Raw genomic sequence first — 22,463 nt, 5'->3', positions numbered from 1 at the left:
GAGCGTTTGAATATCAACACGTACAAAGGAAGGATATTTCTTTAATTGTTGCCCACAGAGGGCCTATCTCTCCCCCCCCCTCTCTCTCTCTCTCTCTCTCTCTCTCTCTCTCTCTCTCTCTGGCAGCTCTGCGCTCTCTTGTGGACTCTCTTAAGGCACTTTGGATAAAAGCCTCCGCAAGATGTGGCAGATTGTATGTCTCTTATCTGTCCTTCCCCGGGCAGGTGGTGAAGTATCCGAGGGAAGCCAGTAAAGAGAGGAAGTGTTTTATTTTCTGGAAGGGGGAAAAGAGGCGCATCTGATCTTTTCTCCCCTTCTTTCCAGTTATTTCGGCCACCGACCCAAAAGTGTGGTTTCTCTTTTCTGGTTTTAATCACAGGAGCGGACTCTTTCCTTCACATATCTTCTTCTGCTCTGTCTATGCTGTAGCTGAAAGCGAGTACACCCAGCTCCTCTCTCTCTCCTCTCTCCCCCCTCTCACTCTATATCTCCTTCTCCTCCTCCTCTCCCACTCGCTTTGGAGGAGAACCCATAAGAAGCAGCTCAAGGCTTCGCGTTTTTCCCACCGCCGCTGCTCCCGCGCTGCAAAAAGGATTTCCAAAAGTCATTTCAAGTGGACTTTTTGTGTGTGATTTTGGCAGAGAAGTGCAGCTCGGGATCGGATCCAGGAGGGGTAAAACACTCTGACCTGGAAGGGACGTATTTCTGGACAGAGAGAGAGAAAAGTAAAGGACAGAGAAAAGAGGAGATAAATGGAGAACACGCGTGGTGTCTTATTTCCAAAAATGTCTTTTCGGATGGATTAGGACAAAAATAACTGAAACCTTTCATTTGATATCATCGACCTCAGTCTGGATATGGACTGCTTGATGTCATTGATCAGCTGATTGATTGGTTGATTGACGTTATCAGCCGCCAAACTTGGACTTGTGGGGGATTTAAGGCGAAAAGGGGAACCCCGCACTGCAGCCTCACTTTGGGCATGAGGTGAGGCTCCTCTAACAACACCTCTGGATAGAATATTTGATCAATCAACCTGCACAGTGGAACTCTATTGATTGATTATCTCATCATTAAGGTCAACTTCTCTGCCCATTTCACCCAGTTTGAAACAAACCAAATACCTATTATTAAAGCATATGTACGAACAAACGTTTTTGTCACATGAATTATATCATTAAAGATAACATATTAAGTACCAACACTCTACATTAAAGCCCATGTAGGCATAGTACAAGGGCAGAAAGTACCATAAAGTACTACAAGAATGACCATAAACTCATAACTGCCACAAGAGCTTCACTGTTAAATCATTATAATAATTTAATAAGGATTGTTATAGTGCAAGTGCTTCGCGGGATTCCAGTTGGATTGGAAGTTATTTTTGGCTGCGCAAAGTAGAGCGGCTCTTCCACACCAGTGCCCGGACAGAGACAGACTGAACGCAGAGGTCTACCTACTTGTCTCTGTTTTACAACCCGGCCCGAACGAGATAGACACGAGGGCGGAGGGGAGAAAAGAGAGAGGAGAGGATGCGTAACTGCGGTTAATTGGAGCAGATTTGGAGCAGAAGGGAGAGATGGATTGTATTCGTTTTGCAGCCAGAGAGACTTTCCTGTTTTAGGCTGTAAATCTATTTTTTTTTGGCGGAGAGGAGGAGAAGAAACGACCTATATTCTTTCATTTATAAGAAGACACACGAGGAGAGAGAGCCAAAGGTGGGATTATTTCAGCAAATGTTAACGTCTGGTCAAGATTCTGCCGCTTGGATTGAGGATTAGTTACTCCAAAACGCCAGGTAAGAGGATGTCACGCTCCGATTTTACGCGCATGTGTGATAACTTCACTTCATGGGCTGCTTGTGTACGTATGCCTATGTGTGAGAGAGGAATAAAGAGAGGGTTATTCGCTCGTGCGCACCTGGTCTGTGGGTGGATGTGAGAGGGGAGAGAGCGTTTTTACGCACGAGTGAGAAAAAGAGGGAGAGCTCGTGTGTCGTCTAATGGCATGTGTGTGTCCATGAATTAGTGAGAAGCCGAACAAAACAGAGCTGGATTCTTCTGGAAATCAAGTCTTTAACACTTTGATTCGATTGTGTTGGTTGTTGAACTCTCCATGAGCCCTATAGGCTGCTCATTATTCATTTTTCCAACCCCCTGTGTGGCTATGAAGTAATATGAATGCGCTACAAGCCGGGCGTCAAGGGTGAGAAAGGCATCCCCCAGAGAGGAGAGCAGCAGAAGCGATACACAGAGATGTTTGAAGTGCAGCCGAAGTCAGTTTAAACATGGGGAAAATATGTTTTCTTGAGTTTAAATTTGTTCTCATTTGGCTTGTGCTGATCACTCCTTCTTCTTATTTGTATATCTTTAAACGTGGACTTATTATGAGCCCTTGCCGACATGTAGCTACTGTATATAGGACGAAGACGCTCCAAACTGAGAGAGACACAAACTACAAAGGTTTTGTCTCTTTGAGGTGTCTTTTTGCAGTTGTTTCATTGACTTTCCACTAAGCACTGATTCCCAACACGGGGCACTGGTACCCCACGGGGTACTTCTGCAGTTGTCAGGGGGTACATTGCAAGTAGCTCAACTATATTGAAAAAATCAATAACACCTGGACACCATGTGTAAGTGAGAGAAAATGTTTAAGCAAGCGAGCAGAGAAATTGAAGCATACACATAGGCCAATAAGTATTAGCTAAATGGTTTTAAATAGTTAGCTGAGTAACAGCTAGATGTTTAAAATAACTCAACGTGATAGGTTCAAATACCTTTGAAGCAATGACATAATATTGTAAATAGCTTAAAGTAAAGGATACATTGTAGAAAGCTAAAAAAAATAACAGCTAGATAGATTTTCGTTAGCTAAACGTTGTGGCTAAATGTCTGAAATGGCTAAAGTAAATTGTTGAAAGTAGCCTAATGGATACATTCTTTAAATATTCTTTAAATATTTGGCCAAGTAACAGCTATATGCTTCAAATAGTAAGGAATAAATGGTTGGAAATAGCTTAAAGTAATCGATAAATTGCTAATAATTAGATAGCTAAAAAAACAGCTAGCTAGCTGGCTGCAGTCGTTAGCTAAACGTAATGGCTTAATGTCTCAAATAGCTAAGAGTAATGGATAAATGCTTAAAATAGTTAGTGTAGTAGATTGAGTTAGAAGTGTCCATTTAAGCATTCTGTTTAGCTGAGTTGTTGTTATATTAATGCGAATGTGAACAAAGTGTCCTCAACATTGACACTTCAGTTGTATGAAAACATATTGTAACACTATCCACTTTCACATCAGTTATAGTTAACATCCAGTTAATTATATTCAAATAAATATGTTTTGAACTCGACTGTGGGTGGTGATGAAGGACTCCTCAAGCTCATCTGAAAGGTCAGTGGGGGTACGTCTGACAGAAAAGGTTGGGAACCACTGCATCAGCAAATGGTCACAATCCCTTCACACAGAGGCTCCGCTCCTGGTTCCCTGTGTCTATTAGGCCCGTTCACTAATCCATCCATGCCTTCACATAAACTGATCTGTTCGATCATGCTCCATAGATAACCAAAACCTATCATTTTTCCAATTTACAAAGAGTCAGGTGTACATGCCTGTGTACAAACTTAGACACACACAAAAAATCATTGGAAATGTGCTCTAAGAATCCCCTTCAGCTGGTTGGGGTGATGCACCCTTGGGTGAAAGGGTGCCGTTTTGGTTCCACTGTATAATTTTCCCATTTGTTCAAGTCTTCCCAAACACAGACACTGTTTGTCTGAGTGCTTTAAAGCCCAGCAGGTGCTTTCTCTCTCCCTCTCACGCCAGCCCTCCCTCTCTTTTTTTTATCTCTGTGAGTGTGTGTAGAGAAAGAGAGATTGTGTGTTTGTGTAATAGTGTGTGCGTGTGTGTGTGTGTGTGTGTGTGTGTGGGTGGGTGTGTGTGAGAGGAAGACAGAGTGGATGTGTGTCGTCTAAGCGTGTATGCGTGTGCAACAGCAGGGCTTTCACACACACATACACACATACACACACCTACACACAGGGGAGGGAGGCGTGGGGTTTAATTATCTCGACTGTTTAGCGACAAGGTGCGCATCAATCGTCAGAATGGAGGGAGAGCGAGCAGCCATGTGTTGATTTATAGTGTGAAGCTGCTGTCCCATAGATCCGACGAGTAGGTAGATGGACTGGCAGCAGAATGACTCCGTCACACTGACCAACATCGGCCATCTATTACCAGGATGGGGAGGGGAGGGGTAGTTTACAGCAGGCATGCAGGGATGGGAGAGGAGGAGAGGAAGAGAGAAGGCAAGAGAAGGCTTGTGTTCCAAGAAGTATCCAGATCCTTTACTTATGTTAAAGAACCAGTACATTAAGAGGAGACACCACGGGGAAATAGGGTAAACATTTTAACTAATCACCATGAAACTTATATATACTTACTTAAATTAAGACTTATTATTAATGTTTTGGATATCTCTTTGTATCACTCCATAAATCAAAAAATACTGTCAACCGTCAAAAAATATATGTTTACAAATGCAAATGAGACTTTTTCTAATACTTCTATCTTTTGGAGAAGTTAGGATAAATCCAAAGACACAAATAGAATTAGTAACATAAACACTTAATTCATCTTTTCCCGATTAGGATTATTTCATTGTTCATCGTTCAGGAGGTTTTTACCGGGAGCCGAATTATCCGCAGAGGACTCCTCGTCTCCAAAACAAATGGGCCTGTTGAGTAAAGCTCTTAAAAACACAGAATAAAGCAGTTTCACTTTAAAAGTCAGTGATTCCTTGGTGGGCACAGGGCGGAGCGGCTGCGAGCTAAAGGCTAACATATGCTCATCTTGTTTCTCTGATAATTTAAGATACAAACATCTGATACAATCATTCATCTGGTTAAAACATATAGTTAAAAACAATATCTGAAAAGTATATTGTAAAAATGTGGCGTAAAACTGGATAAAAAGTGTGTTTATGACAGCTTCTATCAGACAACCACTACTCCGATGCATGCGCAGAGACGGACAATGCAATTACAAGCGACCAATGTCACCAGGTCCTGGAACACACCTGAACATCACTACAGCAAGGGGAGAGGTCAGCAAAAACAAGATTTATTGTATTGGTTCAGTAACTGTTTAAGAACAGAGGGGCACTTGATGAAATGTACTTAGTACCACCAGGGAAGTCAGAACAAGTAGACACAAGAAGAAAAAAGAAAAGATGAATAAAGGGATGAGAAACATAAGAGAAAAAGGCAGGTAGAAAGAGACGAGCAGATGGACAGATGTCAGAGGGGATATAAAGGAGGAAGAAGAGAGAGAAGGAGGGAGGAGGAGAGAGAAGGAGCATAGTGCAGAGGGAGTTACTGCGGTTTTTTCTATTATAATTGCTCCGTGGTAAAACTAATCCATTTCATCACCCGGTGTTCCTGTGACACACTGAATCCCCGCTAAGCCACTGAAATGAAGTGAGCCAAATTACAAAAAGTTCCAGTTTCTTCACATTTTTGTAACCTCTCTGCCTGTGTAGATCATCACACATGTAAAAATCAGCTCAGTGGAACTGTGGTGAACGTGAATAATTTATATTTATTGATATTTAAAACGATTACCTGTCTTAAATTTGAGCCGAAGTGAACCGATAAGGGTAAAGAGGAGGTATGAACTGAAAGACACAATTGAAAATAAAGAGGAGGTCAATGATGTAGGAAGCTACGGAGGGAGAAGAAAAAAAGGATGATGAGAAAATGAAATCGTTGATGGAGGAGAGGAGATATAGTGAATAAAGAAGGGATGATAGATTTAGAGACATGAGGACAGGAGAGAAGAGAGAAGAGAGAGGAGAGAGATCTATAAATTGCAGAGGGGATGACAAGGCACAGAGAGGCACGGGAAATATACGAGAGGGGAAGACAGGATGAACGAGAGAGAAAGAGGGAGAGAGAGGGAAGGAAGATGCTATTGAAGAGCTCTCAGCTGCATTACTGTAGATTTGAAATATTGTAGATTCAGCCTGTTTGCACCAATTATTCTCACTGTGGTCTAGTTTATGGGGTCTTATACTGGGAATCTGTGAAAAACTGTCAAATGAAAACTTCAAAACCAAATACAAACAGTTCCCTCAACAGCAGCAATGAAGCATTACCTATAAGGAAAAGTGTTGCTTACTGTTGTTTTTTTGGCTTGTTGTTTACCCCTCTTGGCCCTGGCTTATAGTAGCTGTTCTGGAGCTTTGACTCATATCACATGATCTTCCTCACCAGACCTTTTGGCTTAACTTACATACGGAAGATACGTGACAATTAGGTCAACGTTGGCTTCTAGTTTCACACGGGACAAACAGCAGTCTCCTGGGTGTCACACTTTATACTTCATCTGTCCTGGCTCGCCATTACGTGGGTTGTATACGAATTGATTACGTGGTTTATAAACTAATTGATTACGTGGCAACAGCCCAACTGAACCTTGTGCCGGGGCCATTTCCAAGACAGACCTTTGAACCTCAGCATTCCCAATTTTGCATTTATTGTTAGGTTTTTATTTGGAATTGATGGTTGATATTTACTCATATGACTATATTTCATGTCCATCGTGATTAATCTCAAATCTATTAATTGTTAAGCCTAAAATACGTGGTTGCCAATGGAAAACCAACTGTTTGTGCTTCTTAAAACCGAGTTTCTTTAGTTCTATGAGGCTCTAATTATACAACTTCTGTTTTACATTGAAACCTCTGATCAGTTGTATGCCGCCTGGCATGTGTGATACTATTATGACATGTGTATTGCAAAATTTCAAAGAGCAATTTTGATCAAAGTGATGCCACACAATGTTGGAATCCTTACACTTTTGTGAATCTCTGGGATAATGTAATGTCATGCATGCTGAAATGATCAAAGAGCCTTTATTTTTGTGTCGTGAAAGAAATTGCTCAGTGGCATTTTGGCAAGATGCAGAAATACATTCAGCCTGGTGGTTAATTGGATATTGAATATCTGGAAAACTGAAAGCGCACTTTATTTATTTATTTATGGAGACCGACTAGAATTGGCAAAACCTTGCAATTCAAGCCTGATTTGTTCCAAAGGTGTGTACCACAACAATTCGTCATTAGGTGTCCCTGAGCAGGAAGTTTAATGGAGAGGTGCAAAAAGCAATGCTGCTTTTCTCTTTTTTGTCAATATTTTTAAGGATGCAGCGATCTTTCTTTTGAATAAAATGTCATTAATTAATGTATAATAAGAATGTTTACATCCAGTTTGAGCGTCCACCTTGTGACTGGTCAATCGAACTTAAAATTCTAAGCGTGGAAGTTGTTCCTTTTGGTAATGTGTAAAGGGTGATTAAAACGTATAATGTGACTTAAATGAATAGTTCAATATGTTGGGAAATATGCTTGTCAAGAATGAGTAGATGAGAAGATCAATACCACTCTCATATCCGTATCATAAATATGAAGCTGGAGCTAGTTGATTAGCCATGTTAGCTTCGCTTATTTAAAAGCAAGGATAAAGCTGGCCTGGCCTACCACCTGGAATGTTGTTTGTAAACATTGCTGTTTCCATGTGATCAGCAGGGATTCCAGGAAGTCATGGCTCCAGGCCAATAAATAGTCTGGTACATAACCCCCGCTTAAAACCACAACGTTTTGTTTTTACAGGGCACTTTTCTACAGATTTAGCAAACAAGATATAGCATTTCATTATAGCAATGATTGAATGATAGAAAGAGGTGCTGCTAGTCTGATGTTCTTATCTTTAGCCATTTCTCCTGTTTCCAGTCTTGATGCTAAGATGAGCTAAACGTCTCCTGGCTTCAGTAACATATTTAACAGAATTGTATCAATCTTCTCATCTTACTTTAGCAAAATAAAGAATAAGTTCCCAAAATGTTGAAATATTCCTTGTTTTTTTTGTCAGAGCGCATTCTATTATATTTATTTATATTCTAGCAGGGCAAGCGCTCTTGCTAAATTCATGTCAGTGTTTCTCACAGGTGGTTGTCGGCTATAGATATGAATGGTGAAAGCATTGGTAAATAAGACATGGTTAATGTTCACCGCAGACCACTGCACTGAACAGCCCTGTTGACAGTCACGCACAAGGAGAGGGAGCTTAATGAGCACTAAGCCAACAGCCCCAGGAAGCGATGAGGTCTGTGCGAGGGGTGCTATAAAGCAAGCCATCTTCACCCCGGGCCGACCTAGAGTCCTAGTCACGACGCACCGCCACGGAGGGAATGCGGTCGGCGAAGACCAACAAGCAATGGGTAGAGGTCCCACGAAGGTATCCTCCCACACCGAGCTGCTATCCCTGGCACCAAGTTGGGGAAGGAACATATAGTTGAATCTTTGTTTTGAACAGCCAAATCCAATTCAAATCAAATCATTCTGATTCGGGTACAGCCCGTATTAGTCATTTACCATTTCTGGCTAATCTGCAGAACATGCAGATTGGGGGTATTAATGCTTATACCGCTACTATTATTACAATGTTTGTTGTGGAATTGTTATGGTGCCCGTAGGTCAGTTCTCATCTATGTGGAGGTCAGACTCAGCTCAGATAAGAGCCCTGCAGCTGATAAGGATTCAGTGATTCAGTGTCTTGCTCATAGTCAGCAGGGTGGATGCCTGCTGACTATGAGGCTTTGAACAAAGATCATCCAGTTGAAGGTTGGTGTGCTCCACATGACGACCTCCGAGTGTGGTTTTGTGCGTGAGTGCTGACTTACATTAGATGAACTAACCTCAACACTAATGTAAAATGTTTTCGTTATGATGAAGGTATGGATGTGATTTGCTTTCAACCTTGTCTTTAATGGGACAACACACTTTTTACCCTTCAGGCTGCCGTATTAACAGACTTTCAGAGAGTGTCATTTAGCTACAAAGTTTAGTGTTTCTTCTCCCTGAGAGTAGACACCAGTGTCCCTCGCAGCATTACTCATCTTGCCGGTCACAGCGTCTGGATAGCAGCTATTAACTGTCCTTGTGTAAGACATTCTGGTCACAGGGCTCCTTCTGGCGCGTCGTCATTTGACAAAAGAGGCAATATGCTTTAATGAGACTGGATCCCAGAGTGAGACGACATTTTTCTTCTGGGTCCTCGGTAGGAAAAGTTGAAGAAACCTTTGCAATGGAACAACACCAAAGTATTTTTTGTCCTGCTGGCTTTTTGAAGTTAAACAAACTAAATTTGTTCTGCCTTTAAACCCCTCAATCTAGACAAGCAATATACTTTCAAAGTGCATGCCTAATATAATGGAGATTTTGTTGTCACAGTACTGTATAAGCTTTAGACCTTTTGAGTACAAACCCTGAGCAAGCAGCAAGCTTATTTCATGGTATTTGAATTACATCATTTTACAACTCAGGCAGAAAAATGGGGCATTCCAAAAAAACTTAATGTGTTAAAAGAGGTATTAGGTTGAAGACATTGATTGATTATATAATTTTCATCGTACAGAAATAGAAAGTGTGCATCTATGAATTTGTATTGTTTCTCTTGTGTGCAAAATGAAAAGAAGTCTTCTGGGATTAAACAGAGCTCTGGCATAACACAACCCACTAATTTATCAGTTATAATAATTGATGCGATGTTTGTTGACCGTGTATGTCTTTGTGGGTTGGTGTGGATGGTGACGGTGGGGGTGCAGGGGGATTCTGTCCCCATCAAACAGAAACACACATCAGTAGTGATGGGGGCGAGGCCAGTCCTGTGCCTGTGAGGAACACATCACAGCTCAGCTTATCCAGACCCAACCGAGCATCATCACGCGCACACACACACACACACACACACACACACACACACACACACACACACACACACACACACATAATATAAGATAAGAAGATATATCAAAGGATATATCTTTTTTCAACTATATTAATAAGAAATCACTTCAAACGTTCATAAGTAAACAACTGGGTGCATGTCTATACCAGAAAAACAGCAGCATTGGTAATTTGATCAAACGGTTTACAGTACAACAACCCGTGATTATGCTTTCATAAAAATGTCTTGCGGTTGTACAAATAATGATTGTCCTCTCTAGACAAAACAAGGTAACCAATCATTTTTCAGCTATGTTAATGGTTTGACTGTATTGATCACAATCACCCTGACTTCAACTGATAACATTTTCCCATTATCAATGTCAATATACACAGGACTTTCACACAAGACACCACTGTCTGTGTCTTGTATGAAGCTAAGACTTATTTAAGTTATGTTACGTAACAAGTGTACTTATCTTAACCCTACCATCATCTTTTCCAAAACCCAACCAAGTAGTTTTGTTGCCTTAACCTAAAATAAGCAATTCAAAATGTTAAGCATGTGTTTAAAACTGTCAAGTTTCACATTGACTTTTGTAACGTGGGTAGGTGCAGTTTGCCTCATCTGAACCATTCCAATGGTGGTGATAACAACAGATAACAACCATTCAATGCGCCAATAACATTTTAAACGGGTGAAACATTCAAACAGGTTGCTTTGGAAGCCATTGATAACAAAACTATTGACAATTTAAGCATGAGGACTTGTGGCATCAGGCCAGACATATGCTCAGTTTTCAATACGACAGCCCAATTGATCCTTGTTGTTAAGTTTCTCAGTTTTGCTGAAACTATATCAGAAAAGTAATTGATTCAGGTCATTTTGGAGGCTTCAGTTTTCCAATAGAAATTCCAAACACTGCTCCAAAATGTAAATAGAATAGCATATAATCATTTAGTATAAGACGTAGAACAATAAACTGCAAGCATCTGCTCCACTTGTATCTCTGCATATCTATGTTTCTTGTCCCTTTCATGTTCTTATCTTCTTGCTCCTCACCCCTCCTCTTCCTCATTGTGACTCTCTAGTTCAGCCTTCAGCACATCTACCAGTGCGGGTAGCCTATCCTTAGTTGACTTAACATGGTCTGACGGGCCAATCCCTATGGATTCTGATCAAATACAGCAATAGTGTAGCCCCAGCCTGCTCAAACAGCAGCCATAATATGGCAAAGATCAGCATCCTGCAGAACTGATTCGACACATTTATCTGCTGATTCTACTGTGTTACCCACAGAATTTTTAAAGAAGTGGTTTGGCTGCGATTTGGCTCATTGGAATCATCTTGCAAACAGCTTAGCTATTGTGTTATGGTAATGAAGTTGTGATGAAGTGCAGTCAAGATGCTCTGACATCTGATAATTAAAGATTGTTAAACTAAGTTTCCAGAAAAACTTTTCTAGAAGATGAACAACAAGCAAACATGGAACTTTTGAAATGTTTATTATGTTTATTTAGCCATTGTTTTATTAAAAAGGTTAACATTCAAATTATTTAAAGTATAAAACACAATACAGGAAGATGTGATGTTTGTGATTCGGAAAACAATTATACTAAGTGTAGGGACTCTAAACCTAACAGACATTTATTTAAACTATTAATTAAAACTAGGGCTGTCAAGCAATTAAAAAAATGTATCTAATTAATTACGAGCTCTGTGATTAATTAATCTAAATTTATCTAAATTTATTGCATATATCAATATTTGCTGTGAGAAGCATTTCAAAATATTCAAATGGATTTTGGAAGATGAGTGAATCAATGAGTAGGCATTATAAACTTAAAGGTCAACATGTCTTTTATGTCAATACTCTTCCTCCAATATCTTGTTTGCCACAATTAGACAACACAGACCATCAGTTTGACAAAAAGTGCAATTTCATATCGGGCATAACATCTTTCATTGCACAATAAACAATATCTTTAAAAGTTGTGTATTTTGACGCCATCTGTAAAGCCTCCGTTAACCCTCCGTTAACCCCCTGTCCTCTACCACCTGCAGTCCATTGCAATCCATTTCTGATGGAGTTGTTAACGTGTCACAGGTAGACCGACTCATTCTGCGTCTGAAGGCCTGATCGAGATCTATGATGAGACGGGACGCTCTCTTTAGCATCAGTGGTGGTGCTAGCTAGCTCCGAGCTGCTGAGTGCTTTGCGTTGAGGTGATATTTCAGGCTTGAAGTTCTCCGATGGTTCGAACATTCTTTGCTGCAGGAATCTCACAGAACGGAGCATCAACAGTTACATCCGGGAGTTTATTAATGTAAACTTTCCTTTCACTGGGCCAAGTAACATTTTCTCATCCGCTTCCATCATGTTGACGAGGCTGCTGTGGCCATAGCCGCGTCGGAGTCAAGCGCATTCTTTTGCATTATTTTTTTTGTCCTGAGCCCTGAGTTAAGGCCTCAAAATCAACAAGTCCCTCGTGAAGTCTCAGTCCAAAACTTGTGTTTCCCTAGACAAGTCATTTTCTGTTCCTCTGTGAAATGCACTTTATATACTCATTTTATTTAATTATACATCTAAATTTGCAGCACAGACCCTATGCAAGGTTGTACTTCCTGTCAAATTTCTCGGCTGTCTCAGTGAGAGGTGCCAAAGATCAAAGAGAGCCAAAGCTAAATTTAAATCGACAGGGATTATATACATGTCACAGCCACTTTAAATGGCTTCAAATCAACAGTGGAGCAGTTACAGCCAACAGGCACGACACAGTCACAGCCAGTTAAGCACCAATGTTGGTACATTTGCTTATTCAGGAAACAAGCTTTGACATAAGAGCTCAAAGAGTCTGTGTGTCGAGCCACAAATTCAACTTTCTAAATGTGGTTGCACATAATCATGTATAGCTTCGATATAGCTTTGATAATTTTTCTAATTCTAGAAGAGGACGTCTCACAGGTTCAAATATTCTGATTTGATACAGAGGAAATCCTGTTATTTTATTATAGGCAGAAATATGTGTCACTAAAACCTTCATTTGAGTCGTTTAGATTTTTATCTCAAAGTCTCATCTTGAATAATTACATAAAAAACCTGAATTTGAATCCAACATTTGTATTTGTTGGGACATTTGTATTTTCATTGAAAAAACGAATCTGAGCAGCATCATTTGAAATTGAATGTTTTGGTTTGGAATTTAATTCCAATAAACTTGAAACTGAATGTACTGTTATGAAACTGAAACTGTATTTTATCCACACTGAAAACTCAACCCTCTATAAACCTCCACGTTCAGTTCTCACACTTCAATTTCTTTCCAATAGAATCTGCACTCGGTTGCTCTTCCTCGGAATCCTGATGTCTCAGTAAACTGAATCTGAATTGTGAGAACTGTTTGTGAGTCGAGTTTTCAGTGAGGATCAAAAATAGTTTCAAAGCAACTGAATCTAATTTCTAATATTGCATTCGGTTTCGAGTTTATTAGAATAAAGTTCCAAGCAAATACATGCATTTTCAAATTATGCGATCTTTATTCAGTCTCACAAAGCAAATATTCAAGTTGAGCAATTCAAATATAAATGATTCAAATTCAGTTTCAAGTGACACATCGGAGTTTTCTTTCTAGTCTGCCTGTGGAAAATTCTTACACATGATAGTAACGTTTGCTGATAGTAATTCTCCATGAAGCCGTTCAGAACAGTACACTGTACATCTGTGTGCGTGGAGTGTGTGTGTGTAGGCTTTAACAGGTTAACCTGTTTGTCCTCTGGGGACTCTTCTTTTTTTAGTCCCCTCAGCGCAACAAAAAAATAGGAACTGTGTGTGTGCGTGCCTGTGAAAATAATAAACAATGGAGGCTTCTTCTACCCTCCAGTGTCCTGCTGTCTTGCTCTTCCCTCCCTCCCTCCCTCCCTCCCTCACTCTCCTCCTCCTTCTCTCTCCATTTATCTCCGTCAGCCTCTAAATAGCAGCCATGGCTTTATTAATGGAGAGCAGAAGATACAACGCAGTTTGTAGTTTCATCAGGCCAGAGTGAAATCCCTATCAGAGGGATTCATGAGTGCTACTGCTTAAACAATGTGAAAAAAAAGAATAGATTAATTTGATGATACCGGAAATTGCTTCTTTTTTTTATTTTTATTTTTTTAAATTTTCAATCATGCTTAAATTTAAATATAACATAATAGGCGGCAAGTTGTGGTCGGACAAAATGCAATTTGGAAAACAAGTTTATCTGCCCAGCTACACTGTGTTGACTGCAGCTGGAACATTATAATGCTGAGCTGCACCTCCTCCTCACCCAGAGAGTTCACTCTGGCAACGACTCCAGCGACTCTGACAGTGCCACAGTCTGAATGAAGCTGTAAGACTTTCGCTCAAATTGTCTCTTTTCGTGCCAGAAGGTGCTCTCTGGGCACTGGTTGCCAGTTTATGGTGTTCAGGGATAATGTGTCTCAGATCAGCGGGTTACAGAACTGGCCATGAAAAATGTGATTATGAGGTCTTTTAAATAATAATGAGAGTGAGGCCGAATCCATGCAGTTAAACTCTCAGTTCATGTAGTTACAGCAATATGAGTGAAGTACTCATTTTACGGGCAATTGTGGGAAGTGTCCGAGAGTTATCTGGTCTGCTAATGAAGAGGAGAACAAATGTAACTAATAGATTCCACCATTAAACTTTTCCAGTTGATTACTTGCATCAAGACAAATTACTTTTTTAAGTTTTCTGAAATTCTATGTTTAAATATGCAAATAAGGCATTAACTTAATAAATATATGGTAATGCACATACATCTCCAGAACAGAAATCTGAACATTGAATAAAGCCAGGTTAAAAAAATCTTGTTTTATTTTGTTGACATATTGGAGTCAAATGTTTTTATAGAGGGATGTTTTTGATATCTCTCCATAAATCAGAAAATGCTGTCAACAGCAATAAAAAAAAGAAGAAATGTGAACGTGAACAAACCCCTCAGTACAAAGCTTCAGCATATAGAGAGGAATGAAACTGGGAAATGTGGTGTATGTAAGAGCTGCTGCAGAAGAGACTTCTGGCTCAGAGTCTGAGAAAAAACTCATTTTGAGAAGATGTCCTTTAAAGATAAGTATTGTAAAATTCATACATTCTGCAACACACTACAGGTGAATAGGTTAAACAAAATAACTTGTAGATATCAGCATGAAACTTCCTCAGTTGATTACTTACTTTAAGACAAGACTTTTTTGTTTTAAAAGTTTTCTGAAATGTTATGTTTGAATATGTGAATCTAGGATAAATCTACAGATGCAAAAGACAAAGTCAGTGACGCAAACCCCTAAATGTATTTTTTTTGGATGTTTTCTTTGAAGTCTGAAAGAATAAGCAAAATAGCCCAAACTCTCAAAATTGACAAGTTGATGAAAAAACCAGTGTCTCATCTAAAAGGTAGCAGATTCACATGGGAAGGTGGGACTATACTGTAATCCTTCAAATAGCCATCGATGCAGTGCTAACCATGCTTATTGCACTGCAGAAAGGTGTCTTGCAAGCACTAAGTTATGACTCTGTGATTTTAGTTGGTTTTGATTCATAGTGAAGTTCTGCGACGTGGAGGAACTGGCAATAGGAGATGGATTGCTGGATGGAGGTTGTTGCAGGCATATTTTTTTTTATTACATATCAAATGGTTTTCATGTTTTCCATTACATTGTCCGATACATTCGTGTCTTTTTATTTTTAAGTTTTTGTTCTGGCAGAAATATTCAAAATGAATGTCATTTCACTACATATTTATTGGACGTTTGCAAAAATAAATTACTTTAAGGAACAACTCTCAAAAGTTCCAAAGACATGTAAACAAATGAGTGTAAAACAAAAGTAGCAGTGCTCCTAAGATAGAACGTGGCAGCTCTCCTGCATTATTCATTTTTAAGTTTCTGTTGAGGGAAAAAAAGCGTGTTTGTTTTCTCAGGGAGAATCTACAGGATTAGGATGAAGAAACGTAAATCATCAAACTAAAGCTGGTGGTGCATCAAATGTGTCATCAATACATCCCGCAAGACATCTAGGGAAAAGGTTTGGTTTTGGTTCTGCTCAGTCAGCAACCAGTAGAAATTAAAGATGTGTTCAAATACGTCCATATTGGATCGGTATTGTAGAAAGCAATATTTACCAAGACTAAGAGTTTATAGCCATGTCATTTCCACAAACAGATATCTGAATATGAATACAGAATCTGTACACGATGGGACAAGATTTTAGTATTAGAAATGTTAGGGTAGCCATTAGTAGTCTGTTTGCTCAATACTTCTCGGACCACAATCACTTTTAAATTGGCCTTGGTTTCATGGAGTTTAACAGTCCGTGTGGAGAGCATAAGAGGCCTGAACACATTGGCCGAAATGCAATCTCAGAACCCATTGACTATTGGCTTTTTATGGCATTCATATGCAGATATCTGTTTAACTCCATCTCCATTCTCGCATCTCAAATTGCTATTCGGACTGTAAACAATGACCGACACACAGAAGAGGAAGTCTTGGCCTGGGTATCCATTATCCGGATATCGGCTGGCTACACCGGAACCCCAGAAATATTGGCGGTTGACCTCAGAGACTAAATCGTCGTCAGACCGACAGCGGATAGGTTCAGAGATTGATGGCAATTCTAGCAGCGCAGTGAACCTGTACTTGGGAACTGCCTTGCTTCGAGCAAATATGCTAACGTCAGCATGCTAACATGCTCACAACAACAATGCTTATGTGCTGATTTTTGATCACTTAAAATGTTTAGGCTACCATAGTTACAATTTGCGTGTTATCTTGCCAATATAGTAGTGCAATAAGTACAGCTAAATCGTCAGTAGCCTATACGTAAACAGGATTGGTCCTCAATACCCATCTCTAACCATAATGGTCCATTGGGATGGTAAACATTCTGATGGTAACTGTACTTGGTAAATCTAATTTTCTTTGCTTACTCTTCATTTACTCCATTTTGGTCCACTCACTGGAACTTATTTTGATCTGCAAAATGTGTGGCAGTGTGTGTGTACAACACACATGTTAAAACAAAGGCAGGAAAAGGAGAGAGGGGAAAAATGATGAGAGAGAGAGTTTACAAACAGAATTCTGCAACTGAGCCCAAACCTGTTTATGTAAACATTAATCTTGGCTAAACTGCTGATAGATTGGCTTCACAAACACATGCACACACAGAGCAGCGAGGTAATAGCTTCAATCCCACCTCTCTCAATAGATATACTCCCATGAATACGACACACAGAGGGAAGCGAGGCCTCTTGTAATTAAGTTCTACATGTGCAAATCCAGTCGTAAAGCATTGCTTATGAGATCGGCAGTATAATCACATCGGTCCAAAAGGGAGAGGGCGCTTACTTAGCATTTAAATAGGTTCCTTCCCCATGCAACTGTGTGTGTGTGTCTGTGTGGGTGTGTGTGTTTGTGTGCAACAAAAATATTGCACTACACTGTATTTCATTGTGTGAGTGAAAGAGGAAAGATGTGTGTGAGAGAGGGTGTGTTTGCATGATAAACACTGCCGTGTGTGTGTGTGTGTGTATGTGTGTGTGTGTGTGTTTGTGCATCCTAATCACTTTAGTGTGTTCCGGTGTGTGAGAGTGTGCGATAAACACATTCTCTCTTTGCAGTGTGATTTGTGTGTGCAATAAATCTTTGCTGCACATTATTTCTTTGCGGTCCCAGTGGAACGGTGTAGTGTCAATAGAGCAGGTTTTAAAAGGGATGCAGAGGGAATATCAGGGAAAATTAACTGTGAGGGTGTGTGTGTGTGAGGGTGTGTACGTTTTCTCTGCTCACATGAAGACCATAGAGATAAAAAAAGGACATTTATTTGAAATCTTTGCACTTTAAGGTTAAAGTTTGTGTTAAAGTCAAGGCGAAGGGATTTAATTAATGTTGATTACCTATTCGTAAAAGCGAAGTGGAACATGATGTTGCTTGTTTCGGTGTGTGTGCATGTGAGTGTGTTTCCCTCTGGGGGTATTGCTAAGGCGGTCGACTTCACAGAGGCATTGTTATTGAAATGAAACGTAATATCAACTTGTGTCCTGAAGCTCATCGTGATCAGCGTGATCAGGGATTTGTGAAACTCAACAGTTTGTTGTCTTGTCTTCCCTCCCGAAGTCTCCAATGCAAGTTAAGTTGGCACCGTGGCCTTCTGAAGAGGGGCGCATCTTTAGAAATGGGTTTTACGCTATTGCACAAATCTTACTTTTATCAAAATGTGGAAATTGTCCTATTTGACATTTTTAAGCTTTCTATGAACGGGCCAGTAGAGCTGGGTGATTAATCAAATGTTTGTGTTTCAATTACGATTTTGGCTTCAAATGATTATGAAAACAAAATGATCGAGATAAAACAATAATTGTGCCGCATTCATTTTGTCTTGCGTTATAAATCCAGCGCACCCAGCCTTTCCTTTTCGCCCGTTTCATTATATGTTGTATATAGTTTACCAAAATGTTTTCAGTGGGTTGTGGCAGTGCACTACGACTATATTTAGATTTTATTTATTTTGGTTTAAATTCATTTTTAAATAAAAAATGTTTTAAATTTCTTTTTTAATAAAGTTGTATCCAGATGAAACTGCACACTGTATCTGTTTGCATCATTAGAAATATTGTCGCTCCTCATAAATAGCTCCAGATATGCTAAAGCTCCATGACGATTAAGCTAACATCATTCGTTTAGGAAGACCGTGAGAAGCGGTTGAAAGCTCTAGAAAATGCTAGTAAGAGGACTTTGAGGTTATTAAATGGTGCGCGATACCAGCGCCGTCTCCCTTGGTGTTGTGTTAAACTTTTAATGTTTCTCAAACTACAATCGCCTGTCATGTGCAACTTGTAATGTAATCTTAAATGTCATCATTGCCGCCTGAGATCCATCATCACATCACATTTAAAAAGTAGCTCTGTGATCATCAACATCATCATGGAACATTATGGTATGCGGGTGTGCATGTGACAGACAGGGGTGTGAGTCGTTGCTGCATGTTAAGATGTCTTCACACACACAGTTGACCAATGTTCATTTACAGCAACATTGGGCAAGTTGACAAGTGTTGTTTAGAGTGTTGTTTCTCTGCTGGGAGAGCTGATGTTGTCGTGAGCGTGAACTGATATTGATGGGCACTTTTACACTCCGATGATGATGAAGACTTGTCTGTGCCTTCTGGGCTTGTTTGTCCTGCCAGGTCCATATGTACACAATGCTTAATAGGAAATGTCACCAGTGCAAAAATAAAGGTTATCTCTGATGGTTGAAACATCATTTCAGTGGATAAATATACGAGAAATACCATTATGGTCTCATTCAATTATTGCAAATAGCTCTTAAATGTTAATTATGGGTGGTTTAAAAAATAAATAAATAAAAGAACTTGATAACTCCAACAGTTTGTAAATGTCTGATAATAAACATAATAATAGTTAATAGTCATGTCTAGGTAGGGATGTCACAAGAACTGATGTTTCAGTACCAAGTTGATGGTAAAATTCTTAAAACAAGTACTAATTATAACCACCAGCGCTCGAGACTCACGACGTGCAGTCGTACTGTGGATGATAGAAAATGTGTTTGGGATGCAAAAAACTGAGATTGCACCCTATTTTCTACCTAATAATTCTACACTTTGAACAACAAATTTGTGTTGAAATAAGTTGAGCTACTAACGTTAGCTGTTAGCAGCCGGTGAACGGAGGTTCCATAAAGTTTAATTATGTTACGTTCATGCTCTGTTCAGTAAAAATGACTATTGGGCGAAGATAAACTTAAATATTATCATGATGTGTTCAAATGTCGTCTTATTAAACATAGTTTTTGAAAAGAAACAAACACAGTTTTCAGAGCAATAAATAAAATATATATTAGTCAGGGAATTACGACCTGTTTAACTTCCTGACAAAACCAGTATGTAAAGGTTGATAAAGGGATTTATTGTGTTCTTTCTTTTTTTTACTGTGGTATCGAATTGATATCAAATATGTTGCAATTTCACTGGTATTGGTATTGACTACTAGATTTATGTTATCATGATATCCCTCATCATGTCAGCCTCAACCCACATTATGTTATGTCATGCCATTCCTTGCATACCATATGTTGTGATGAAAAGCCATATTGCCAGAAGTTCAATGACTTGTAGGCAGGAATTCTTCCAAGAAAAATATCTTCTCTTTACCTTTATCATGACAGCTGCTTGTTGTCATTGTGACGTTTTTAAGTTTTTCTACTCCAGCGTGCACTATTTATTTCCCCAACAAGCCAATTTCTCCGCAAGGAGCTTTCAAAATGTGCAATAGACAGTTGACATCATCAGTTCAGTGGGTCATAAAATGCATAAATGGAAAATGGGAACGAGAAATCTCTCGTTCAAATAAGTTTAACTTGCAAAAGGAGAATATGACACGATCATAATGACACCCTGCCAGTCCTTTTCATCCCCTTCATTTACTATAATATGACATAAGATGTCAATAAGTAATAAGGAGTGGGAGAGCAGCCATTTATTATTCATAACTGTCTCGTGTTATCAGAGAAACATGCTGGGACGTTGATTTATGACTATTGAACATTGTACAAGGAGAGAGGAAGAGACGTTGGGAGCAGATGACAGAGGGATACAGAAAGGAGGAAAGGCAGATGTAGGGTGACAGTTTAAATAACTGTGATAACAAGTGGCACTCATTATATTGCAGGACGCTGTATCGGCAGTTTTCTCAGATTTTTCTCGAGCCTAAAACATGTTTTAATTCTTGGAGATACAGACATTTGAAAGGCTGTAGAGGAGACCCTAAACTGAGTATCTACTTGTTAAAGTGTGACTAAACCTAAAGTAAGTTGAGATTTTTGCAGGTTTACAAGTTTTGAAGAGATATTATTTTGACAATATTGCTTTTGAAGACCAATAGCATTGATGTTGATGTGAAGAGAAATTCATAGTTTGGCAGTATGAAATGTCTTTATCCCAGAAGAGCAGTCGCCTAATTGGGCCAGGGGCATTAAGTGGGGGGGAAATGGTTTGGACGACGGCCATCTTCGCACTCGACCTTCATTTTGGTCTCAACTACACACCCGTAAAGTTTTGTGACTGTATCCTGCACGTGGCAGTGACACAAACTTGTGAAATACTAACACCTGGGTGCACCTGTGGTCCCGCTACAGTAGGAGTCTCCAGGAGCACATTTTGCAATGGTGACACACACACACACACACACACACACACACACACACACACACACACACACACACAGACTCACAAGGCGTTGCTGTGACAGCTGGTAATAATTGGTCAACATTTTTGGTGATTGGTCAAGGTCTTTTACTGAGGGAACATTGAAGTACTGATAGCAATTTTGCCCTCAAATGTCTCATCACAGTCTCGTCTCCTAAAAAATTATGTTCCAACACAATAAAACTGCATTGTCAATTACGTTTTGAGTGAAACTTTGTTTCTCCTGGATTCTCATTATTTTGACGAATCACAAATATGTTGTTACTCAAAGTCCACAGAAGTTTGTGTGGGAATGAGGTTGGGGTAGATGGATGGATCAAACAAACACGGGACTTTAACCCAGATGGTTACTGTTCGTCTCCTCTGTGAAACCAAAAGTCAATGTTAACTCTTTAAACCTCCTAACCCTAGATTAATTTCATCCAACAGATTGCATGCACACACACACACACACACACACACACACACACACACCATACACACACCAGACTGAACAATCAGGTGTCATTTATGGGAACCCATTTTTCCCGCGCTTTTTCACTTCCCCGCACACCAGCCTCTACCAGTCTGCAAGCCCCAGACCCTGCCCTGGCCGTTCTCCCCCAACAAGGACAGGGGCAGAAAAGGAAGAGATGCAAGCTCTGTGCCCCAAGAGACAATAAAACAAGCCTTACATGCTACAAATGTGATGCTTACGTTTGCAAGGCACACTCTGACATGATGGTAGAATGCCACTCCTGTGTGTGTGAACGATCACACACACACACACACACGCACACACACACTTGAATATTATTTTTGACGTTCTGTGAATTTTGGTCTCTGTTTTGTTTATTTTTTTTTACAATAAATGTTAATTACATAAAAAAATATATATTCAGTGTATATTATTTATATATTTACTGCAGTTATTCATGTAAACCAGTAGTCAGAGACATTGTTTACAGCTTAAAAGGGTGTTTTTGTGGTTTTGTGTTGACGTAAGAGCTGTTAAAACAGACCGGTCAAATTTGACCGCGAACACCAAAGTAAAGGGGGAGAAACGAACACAATAGGAGGGTTAAAATGTAGGTCCGTAAGCTAAATATTATATCAAATATACTTATTTTAAGCCAAACCCCAATCTTCTACTAAACCTAACCAAGTAGGTTTGTTGCGTTTTTGTTTTACAACGTTAACCACATGCTTAAAACTTTGAAAATCCATTTCCCTTGAAACGGAAATTGAAAATGCTGTTTAGTTACGGTATATTGTAGGAGACGGGGATGCTCATAAGCTTCATATGAGGGAGATTAACCTTATGCAACAGCAGCAGGATCACTAGAACCACCACATCTCTTATCATGATGCAACAGGATACATAAGGATATATATGTATATGTCTTTAGGTAGAACAAATGAGAGGATCAGGGTTGT

At 39.6% G+C, this 22,463-nt stretch overlaps 1 protein-coding gene across 2 annotated transcripts in view; it reads left to right on the top strand.

The window, feature by feature from the left end:
* Window positions 1-232: 232 nt before the first annotated feature.
* il1rapl2 (interleukin 1 receptor accessory protein-like 2) overlaps window positions 233-22,463 on the top strand; it is a 384,719-nt gene continuing 362,488 nt past the window's right edge. For both annotated transcript variants that reach the window (XM_029441637.1, XM_029441639.1), the window contains exon 1: window positions 233-1,798. The gene's annotated coding sequence lies outside the window, so the exon portion shown is untranslated. The remainder of the gene's footprint in view (window positions 1,799-22,463) is intronic.

Source organism: Cottoperca gobio, chromosome 10, assembly GCF_900634415.1.
Source record: "Cottoperca gobio chromosome 10, fCotGob3.1, whole genome shotgun sequence".
Lineage (NCBI taxonomy): Eukaryota > Metazoa > Chordata > Actinopteri > Perciformes > Bovichtidae > Cottoperca > Cottoperca gobio.
This window is presented reverse-complemented; position numbering and strand designations above follow the sequence as displayed.